We start from the raw sequence: 8,300 nt of genomic DNA on the forward strand, positions 1-8,300 counted from the left end.
AAAAAAGCCAAATCTAATTTCTATGATCTGGTTCATAATATATCATATGCACCCCAAACATTTTTCATATGGAACACTTACTTTTGTAAATGGTTTCTGGTGGAAAAACTATGCAATTGCATTTCTTAGGTGACATTTCTTTATTGGTCAAATGATGTATGTACACCGATCAGCCAAAACATTAAAACCACTAACAGAGGAGTGAATAACATTGACTATCTTGTGACAATTTTCCATGTTCTGCTGGAAAACTTTTGGACCTGGCATTCATTCAAAGTGTTGATCTTGCCTCCAAATTCACTAGATCCCAAACTGATCTGTGAGATGATAGAGGACCCTCCCCTAAACCTATAGTACCCAAAGACCCATGTCCATGTCCCATGTCCATTCTCTGATGAGTCACAATTGTTTTGGAGGCACAAGGGAGACTTACATAATATTAGGAAGGTGGTCATAATGTTATGCCTGATCAGTGTTAACCATTCTGGATTCAGTTCATTCGCAGTGAGCTGATCCCAGGCACATACAGGCCTGAGCAAGTACCAGAAATGAAATCATGGGCTGATATCAGATGCTCAGGTAACAGGGTTCCTGGACTTGTTGTGGTAAATGGTCTTGTTATTTATAAAACTTTTTTTTTCTTACTTTTTTTTGGCACATCTACTCATTTGCTCACACATATTCACACACGAGAGCCAAACCACTGGGAGCCGCTGGGAGTTCAGTGTCACTTCATCATGTAGTGTGTGGTAGAGTTGGTGACACATGATGGAGACTGTGAGATGTGTTTGAAACTCAAGGTGATGTTTAAGTTTGAAAAATTATTATTTTAATGTCATCCTGCTCTGTGTTCTTTTATTTCTATGTGCTACATGAGAGGAGCTGACAGTCTCCATGGAGATTTGAATCTAAGCCTCACCCTGATTTTTCCAATAGATATGTTCAATAAATGGACTGATGCTCCAGGTTATGACCATTTCGTTTCAGGTGGTAGTTTTCTAAAAGTGAATATTTGTGTGGCTCCCAGTATATCACAAGTCGAGACCCAGCACATGCTCATGTTACAACTCTTAACAGTTACCAGAGAGAATGACAGGAACATGTTTCAGCAGGAGGAGTCGGTGTCCCATCAAACAGCCTCTCATGAAACTACATCCTGTGATCAGCTTATTAACAGAAGTCGGCATCCGAGCTTTGGGTGCACTTACGGCGCAGGCCAAGCCCGACTTCACAGAATAATGACTGAAAAATATAGGACGCGTTGCAGCACAGGCTGGCAAACTATGCATGATTAACACCACGTCTGGTACAAACAACAGCCACGTTTGCTAAGTCAGCTGCCCTCGTATCGTCTTACATTGTCACTAACGAAACGCCCACACAAACGGGTGCTGCTGCAGCTGGTGTTAGTGCACGGACTCACACTTCAGGAATATTTAAGACTCAAAGAGTTTATTGTCATGTGCACGCAGTGGAGAAACACGTTTCAATGTACATTTTCTAAATGTTTGCCCAAATGCTTAACAATATAAAAAGATACATGTAATATAAAATGCAAATATCCGTGTGCAAATGGAAATGTAAACAATTAACTGAAATGTAAATGGAAACTGACAAAGTGAGAAATGTATTGTATGGCATGAGCAGTCCATGATTTATTGCTTCCTAAGGAGTCTGATGGCAGGAGGGAAAAAGTTCTAAGTTCCTGGATAAACAGTGACTGATGAGGGCTCCTCTCCTTCCTAATGTCCACTATCATCTCCTTGGTCTTCTTCGTTCCCACCAGCGATGTGTCCAATGTAGGGATGGGCATCGATAGGATTTTATTGATACCGATGCCATTATCAGTTCTGCTTATCCATTCCTCCTGTGACTTTTTTTGGTCTAGAATAAGTAGGCATTTGTGGTTTTGTGTAAACATTTTATTGAGTTTCTAAACAAGAGACAAGAGCTTGTGTAAGAAACATAGGAAACTGGTCACTGGATCCTAGCTGCACTCCTTGACCTAATCTCTTTTAGATTATCAAACACATGGCGATATTTAATGCCGTGTGTCTTCGACGGATGCTTCAGTGTGTTTTTGAACTTGTTGCTTGAAATTACGGTGCTGCATAAATTGCACCTTGCGCCATTACAGTCCCTTCTCAAGAAGTGAAGCCAGACTTTCGACCATTTCAGCCTCTTGCACATGATGATGTGAATGATGCAATTTGAATAGACTGTATATACTATGGAAAAAACAATCATGACGTCAACCATGTTGGATGAGCTTTACTCCACCCACACACGGATATTCCAAATATGGACGTCGGGGGTCGTGTCGGACGTTAAGACCCACTCTCCCAACTCGGTGCTACCTGTTAGCTCAGGCTAGCGTCAGTCACTCAACCCCCTTAATTATGCAGGATTTTAAACCTTAATAAAAAATAAACAAATGAGTTAGAAAAAGAGAACTCCCCGTACAGTTGTCCTGAATAGTGAAATAAACTATTGAGACCAAAATAGTTTTTTGTACCAGGCTGTAAACATGTGTAATATTGCTGTAAATTTGTTCTTTTTAACATGGGGGTCTATGGAGATTTGCTCCCTTTTGGAGCCTCAAGTGGCCACTCGATGAACTGCAGTTTTTTGCACTTTTTTGTACTTGTGCACTACCGCCACCATCTGGACTGGGATGTAAAGATTCAGCACTAAAAGTATCAATAAGACGTATCAATAAACATGAAGGCTAATGATATCGATGAATTGAACTAGTTGGAACTCGTTTTTTTAAAGAATCAAAGTCCTACCACTGCAGTGTCGTCTGCAAACTTTAGGATGAGTAGGATAGAAAAAAAATCACCCACCACCACTTCCTTTTGTGTCCTTCCTCTCTCTGCAAATAGCTCTTTAATACTCTTTAATGCTCCGGCTGGATGTTGCTGAGCAAGATAGGAAATCTAAACATCAAAAGTGATTCAGTCTCTTTTTTTTTTTTTTTATATGACGGGACGTCATATAATAGCTACACAACAGCTCACTAGATGGAGCATAAATGGAGATTTTGGACACTTATGAAGTGAATTGTGAGACTGTTAGTGGGAAGTAACATTGAGGCTTTTCTCCCGGCACTGTGGGGATTTCAGAGGAAATTATAGGGTGTGTATATGCACAAGCTTGTATTCAGACAATAAATGTAGTGTACAACTGTACGCTGAACCAGCTCTGAGAGAGAAAAAAAAAATAGACTTTGAAAAGACCCAACAAGATGCAGTAGAATAGGCCTGACAGACCACCCAGTCTTCTCTTGAATAAATAGCATCAGCTGTTCTAGTCTAGACAAGAACAGGATCACAAGTAACTATAATTTTGTTGTCATGGATTTGTCTTCAGGTAATTATCGGGAAACATCTCCAAAAGGCTCTATTCACTAACACAGAGGACAAAGAAAAACACCAACTCGCAACTGAGACAAAGAAGCCTGGTTTAGGTTGGGCTTGGGAGTGTGGTTGTCCACTTATCGGAAAGGGCTGCGGTTCTTGGGGAAGTGTTAGATACCGAATCCAAAAGTGTGGGTGTGCACCTTTCAGAACAATGCTGTTGTTGGATGAATGAGAAACTTTGCAAAGTTCTTTTAGTGGTAATAACGTAGAAAAGTGCTATAGTGTGCACTTAAACCAGAAAAAATGACATACAATAACATAAGAAGAACATTTGTTTGAAAAGTAGTTGATTTTGTCAGTGTTGGGAGCAATATGTTACAAAATTAATGCAATTACTGTAATTACTTTTTGCTGTAACGTGGTAATGTAAGGCATTACAAAGAAAAGGATACGAAGAACAATATAGCAAAGTTCACTTTGAAACCAAAAGATCCCTGGACCTCGTGAAATAGCACAAGTAATTTAAGGAAACATGTAGCGTGGTGCAGCTTTCTGTAGGTGTTCGGTTACAATTTACAGTAGTAGCTTCTAGCAATATTGATTTCAATATGAATGCATGTAAATTTACAGTATCTCTGTCACAATATGTATTAAGCCATGAGCCATAACTGCGGCCATTATATTGCACTGTTGTTAGCGTTAGCCTAGCTTAGTCATTATGTCATTACACATTTCACCTTCTACTGGATGGATAATAAGCTACACTGAATGTAATAAGATCTATTGAGAATGCACAATCCATATTTTTAACTCTAGATCAGAATAAAGAACGACACAAACTGTAGAAACTTGCAGACTGTTCTAGTGTGAAATTAAAAATTTCTCATATCAGAGGTGAAATCTTCAGATTTTTTTGTCAAACAGACAAATAAAATCAAACTATATTACTTAACACATTTTCCCCTCTGAAAAGCTGAAGACCTTTTTCACTGTTTATTCTGAAAAGATTAAAGAAAAACCTGCTAAATTTGGGAGAATACAAAAATGAAGTAGCAGAATACTCTCAGTGGATGAGGGGATATTTGAGAACCTGTCTCGTGTTTTCTGTTCTCTCTTCCACTTTTGAGTGGGGTCACTGCAGCCTCTGGTCCCAGTGCTCACGGTAATGGAGAGAAACAGAATGCCTTCAGAAGAAGGTGAAAGGGTTTTTAAGTGGCCTCGTCTTTCTCCTGCAGCCTCAGAAGCCTCAAATTAGAGTCCGCATGATAGATATATATAAATAAAACACACTGTGCCTCACATAGCGGGTCCACTGCTATGTTGCGTGATGCATAATGCCTCGCCTGAGGGAGAACCTGGCTGTGGGAGGTAAAGCTCGGCATTTTAAGATATCCAATTCAAGCGATGCAGGCGTTCATAAAGAAATCCGTGCATTTTTACGCGCACGCTAATGCTTTGATGTTAATGTGATTAGGAGGACGGCAAGGTAGATGCGCTATACGTCACGTGAACATGTTAATCTAATTATGTTGCTTCAATTAAGGCCATCTCCTGAGAATTAACTCCAGCATTAAGACATCAAGTGCAGTTTATGGAACAGTTTGTACAGTTGTTGGCGCTCTACCCTGAGTCACACCGATCCTCCACAAGTCGTGACAACGTCTCCCCCGAAATTCTACGGGCTGTTAATTTTTACAGCCGCTATCTGCGTTTACATCCACCCAGCCTCCAGTTTCCAGCCTCAGCACTAAATAATTCCCAGAAATAATGTAACAATGTTATGAAGGGGAAATGATTGACATGGACCGTGTGCTATAGGGCAGCAATTATGCCACAGATCTATTGAATTGAAACAGTGGAAACATTGACTTCTGCTGCAATGCATTTAAACAGCTCACTGAAACTCTTATCATAGTCAACACTGGGCAATGAATGCCTATGTGCATATAAACAATGTAAGACAAAGCCCACTTGATAAGGTTCTGTAAATGAATAAAGCTCCGTCACATAAACGCCCATGGAGGAGTCGGCGTGTCTCTTCCGTTCCTGCCGCAGTAATGGACTGGAGCAGCTATCGCAGCCTTTTAAACATTTTTACTCTCGGGAAGCAGTTACACCATGAATACATTTTGCCTTTTTTTAGATCATGAATATAGAGAGCTAATAGGAGACAGCTTCATAGCAGAAACATCTGGCTCAAACTGCAACCGTAGACACATACAGAGCACGTGCTGTGTGGTAAAAAGCTCTTTAACTCGATTAAATATCCTTTTCTGATCACATTATAGAATATCAGGATAAAAAATGCTGAACTTAAATAAATAAATAAATCTAATCTCATAGAGTAACATTTATATACGACAGATTTGGAGATAAATGTATTTCAGCATTATTTTCTCGACATAGGAAATTAATATTTTAAACAAGTTTACGCTTACTTACTTTTTTCACAGTGGCACCTACTATTAATGCGTCACCACTGGTTTTAAAGGTGTTAAGGCAGCTCAGAATTTCTTTGTTAAACCTGCAAAAACCGACTTTTGCGCCAAAACAACATGTGTTTGCATGAATTATACTGTATGAGACCAAGCTATTAACAATAAGCTGTTTATTTATGGAGCTAATGAGTCACTGAAAGGTGGATTTCTGCTCCGTTGACAAAGACAAAGAAAAAGCAATTTTTTTTTCAGTATGTGGCTAGCTGTCAGCAACGTTGCCAGGTTGGGCAGTTTTTAATTTTAGATTTGGGATGGGTGAACAAATATTGGTCTGGTTTGGGATCATGTTGGCGTCTTTACTAATTATTTTTTAATGCCGAGTTGAAATAAAACTCAAGTACGTTTCCTCCTTCCAAGACGAGTGTGTGGGTTTGTGTGCATGCATGCATAAGAAGGAGATTGTCAGTGCTTTAAGTGGCTCAGTATGCAGTACTTCTCAGTTTTATCCTCTGGTGTATTGGGATTTTTTGTAGTAGCGGGAGATCTCACAAGCAGTCTGCACCCTCTCCTGTTGATTCATATTGGCACTTAAACTACATACGGGTACTGCAAGCCTGCTCTCCCAGGTCATCTCATTCACTCTCATATTTTTTTTAAATTTTTTTTTTCATACTGTAGATGCTGCATTGCAATCTAAACCTGTTCCAGGAGGAATTGCATTAACATACTTCTGTTATGTAATCTGTTTTATTTCCAATGACTGGGGCAGTCACTTAGCGAGTGATCAAGACTTCTCTGGGAAATGCAATGAGTCAGCAACAGTTAGCAACGCGTCAAAATTATGTGATTATTCTATAAGTGGTTCAAAGGGTGAGAGGTTTTCTTTTGTCATATTATCAACCACAGTGCCACCGCAATTTGTTTTGGATTGGGTTGAAAAGAGTAATAAAAAACTGTGAGGAGTTACTTCATATTTTAATTCTTTGGCCTTTTATGAATTTTTGTTATAGTTACTCGTGGAGAGAAGCAGGCTGTAAATGGGTGAGAGATGGACACGAAGGTAGGAATCAGACCTGCGTCACTTCAGAGAGAACTGTAGGAGTGTAGCCTCAGTTTATGGAGCGACCAGTAAACCAGGTGAGCTACTGGGACATCGAGAGTTAGTGTACTTTCATTAAACTACGGTGGTTATTTTTACATCCAAAGCTGATCAACTTCAGAATGGCAACCGGGAGGGGTGAAGAAATACATATTTTTATATGTTGTATCTTCGCTTTTATTCTCTGCATTTCATCTGTCTCTTAGTTGGCATGCAGATTTTATCCAATCATATTTCAGCCGTCATGTGTTGCTGAAGTCGAGGAAATCTGCCTCTGCCTTCACTATTAGAGCTGCAGGCGGCTGAAGCTTGAAATACACTCACCAGCCACTTTATTAGGCACGCATTGCTAGTAAAAGGTTGGACTTCCTTTTACCTTCAGAACTGCCTTAATTCTTGGTGTCATACTTTCAACAAGGTGTTGGAAAAATTCCTCAGAGGTTTTGGTTCATATTGACATGATGGCATCACGCAGTTGCTGCAGATTTGTCGGCTGCACATCTATGATGAGAATCTCCCGTTCCACCACATCCCAAAGGGGCTCTGTTGAGATCTGGTGACTTTGGAGGCCATTGGAGTACAGTGAACTCAATGTCATGTTCCAGAAACCAGTTTGAGATGATATGAGCTTTGTGACATGGTGCATTATCCTGCTGGAAGTAGCCGTCAGAAGATGGTCCACTGTGGTAATAAAGGGATGGACATAGTCAGCAACAATACTCAGGTAGTCTTGCCAGCCTGAACCATCGATACAACCCAGGATGGATCCATGCTTTCATGTTGTTTACACCAAATTCTAACCCTGCCATCCGAATGTCGCAGCGTAGATCAAGACTCATCAGACCAGGCAACGTTTTTCCAATCTTCTATTGTCCAGTGTTGATGAGCCTGTGTGAACTGTAGTCAAAGTGTTTAACTGTGTGGTCTTCTGCTGCTGTAGCTCATCTTCTTCAAGGTTGGACGTGTTGTGCGTTGAGAGATGGTATTCTGCATTTCTTGATTGGAACCAGTGGTTATTTGAGTTACTGTTGCCTTTCTATCATCTCCAACCAGTCTGCCCATTCTCCTCTGACCTCTCACATCAACAACTGCTGCCCACTGGATATTTTCTCTTTTTCTGGCCATTCTCTGTAAACCCTAGAGATGGTTGTGTATGAAAATCCCAGTAGATCAGCGGTTTCTAAAATACTCCAACCATACCACCTTCAAGCCACTTAAATCCCCTTTCTTCCTTTCATGTATATTTCTGTGTACGGTGCGTGTGGACAGACTTTTTATGCTCTACCAAATAAGAATAAAGAATAAAAATCCACCACTGTTGATGAAGATACACTTTGTCACATGATTCCACACCAACCTCACAACAAAACCACAGCCAGGAGACTCACATGCAACCACATA

The sequence above is a fragment of the Mugil cephalus genome, chromosome 9 (assembly GCF_022458985.1).
Source record: "Mugil cephalus isolate CIBA_MC_2020 chromosome 9, CIBA_Mcephalus_1.1, whole genome shotgun sequence".
Taxonomy (NCBI): Eukaryota; Metazoa; Chordata; class Actinopteri; order Mugiliformes; family Mugilidae; genus Mugil; species Mugil cephalus.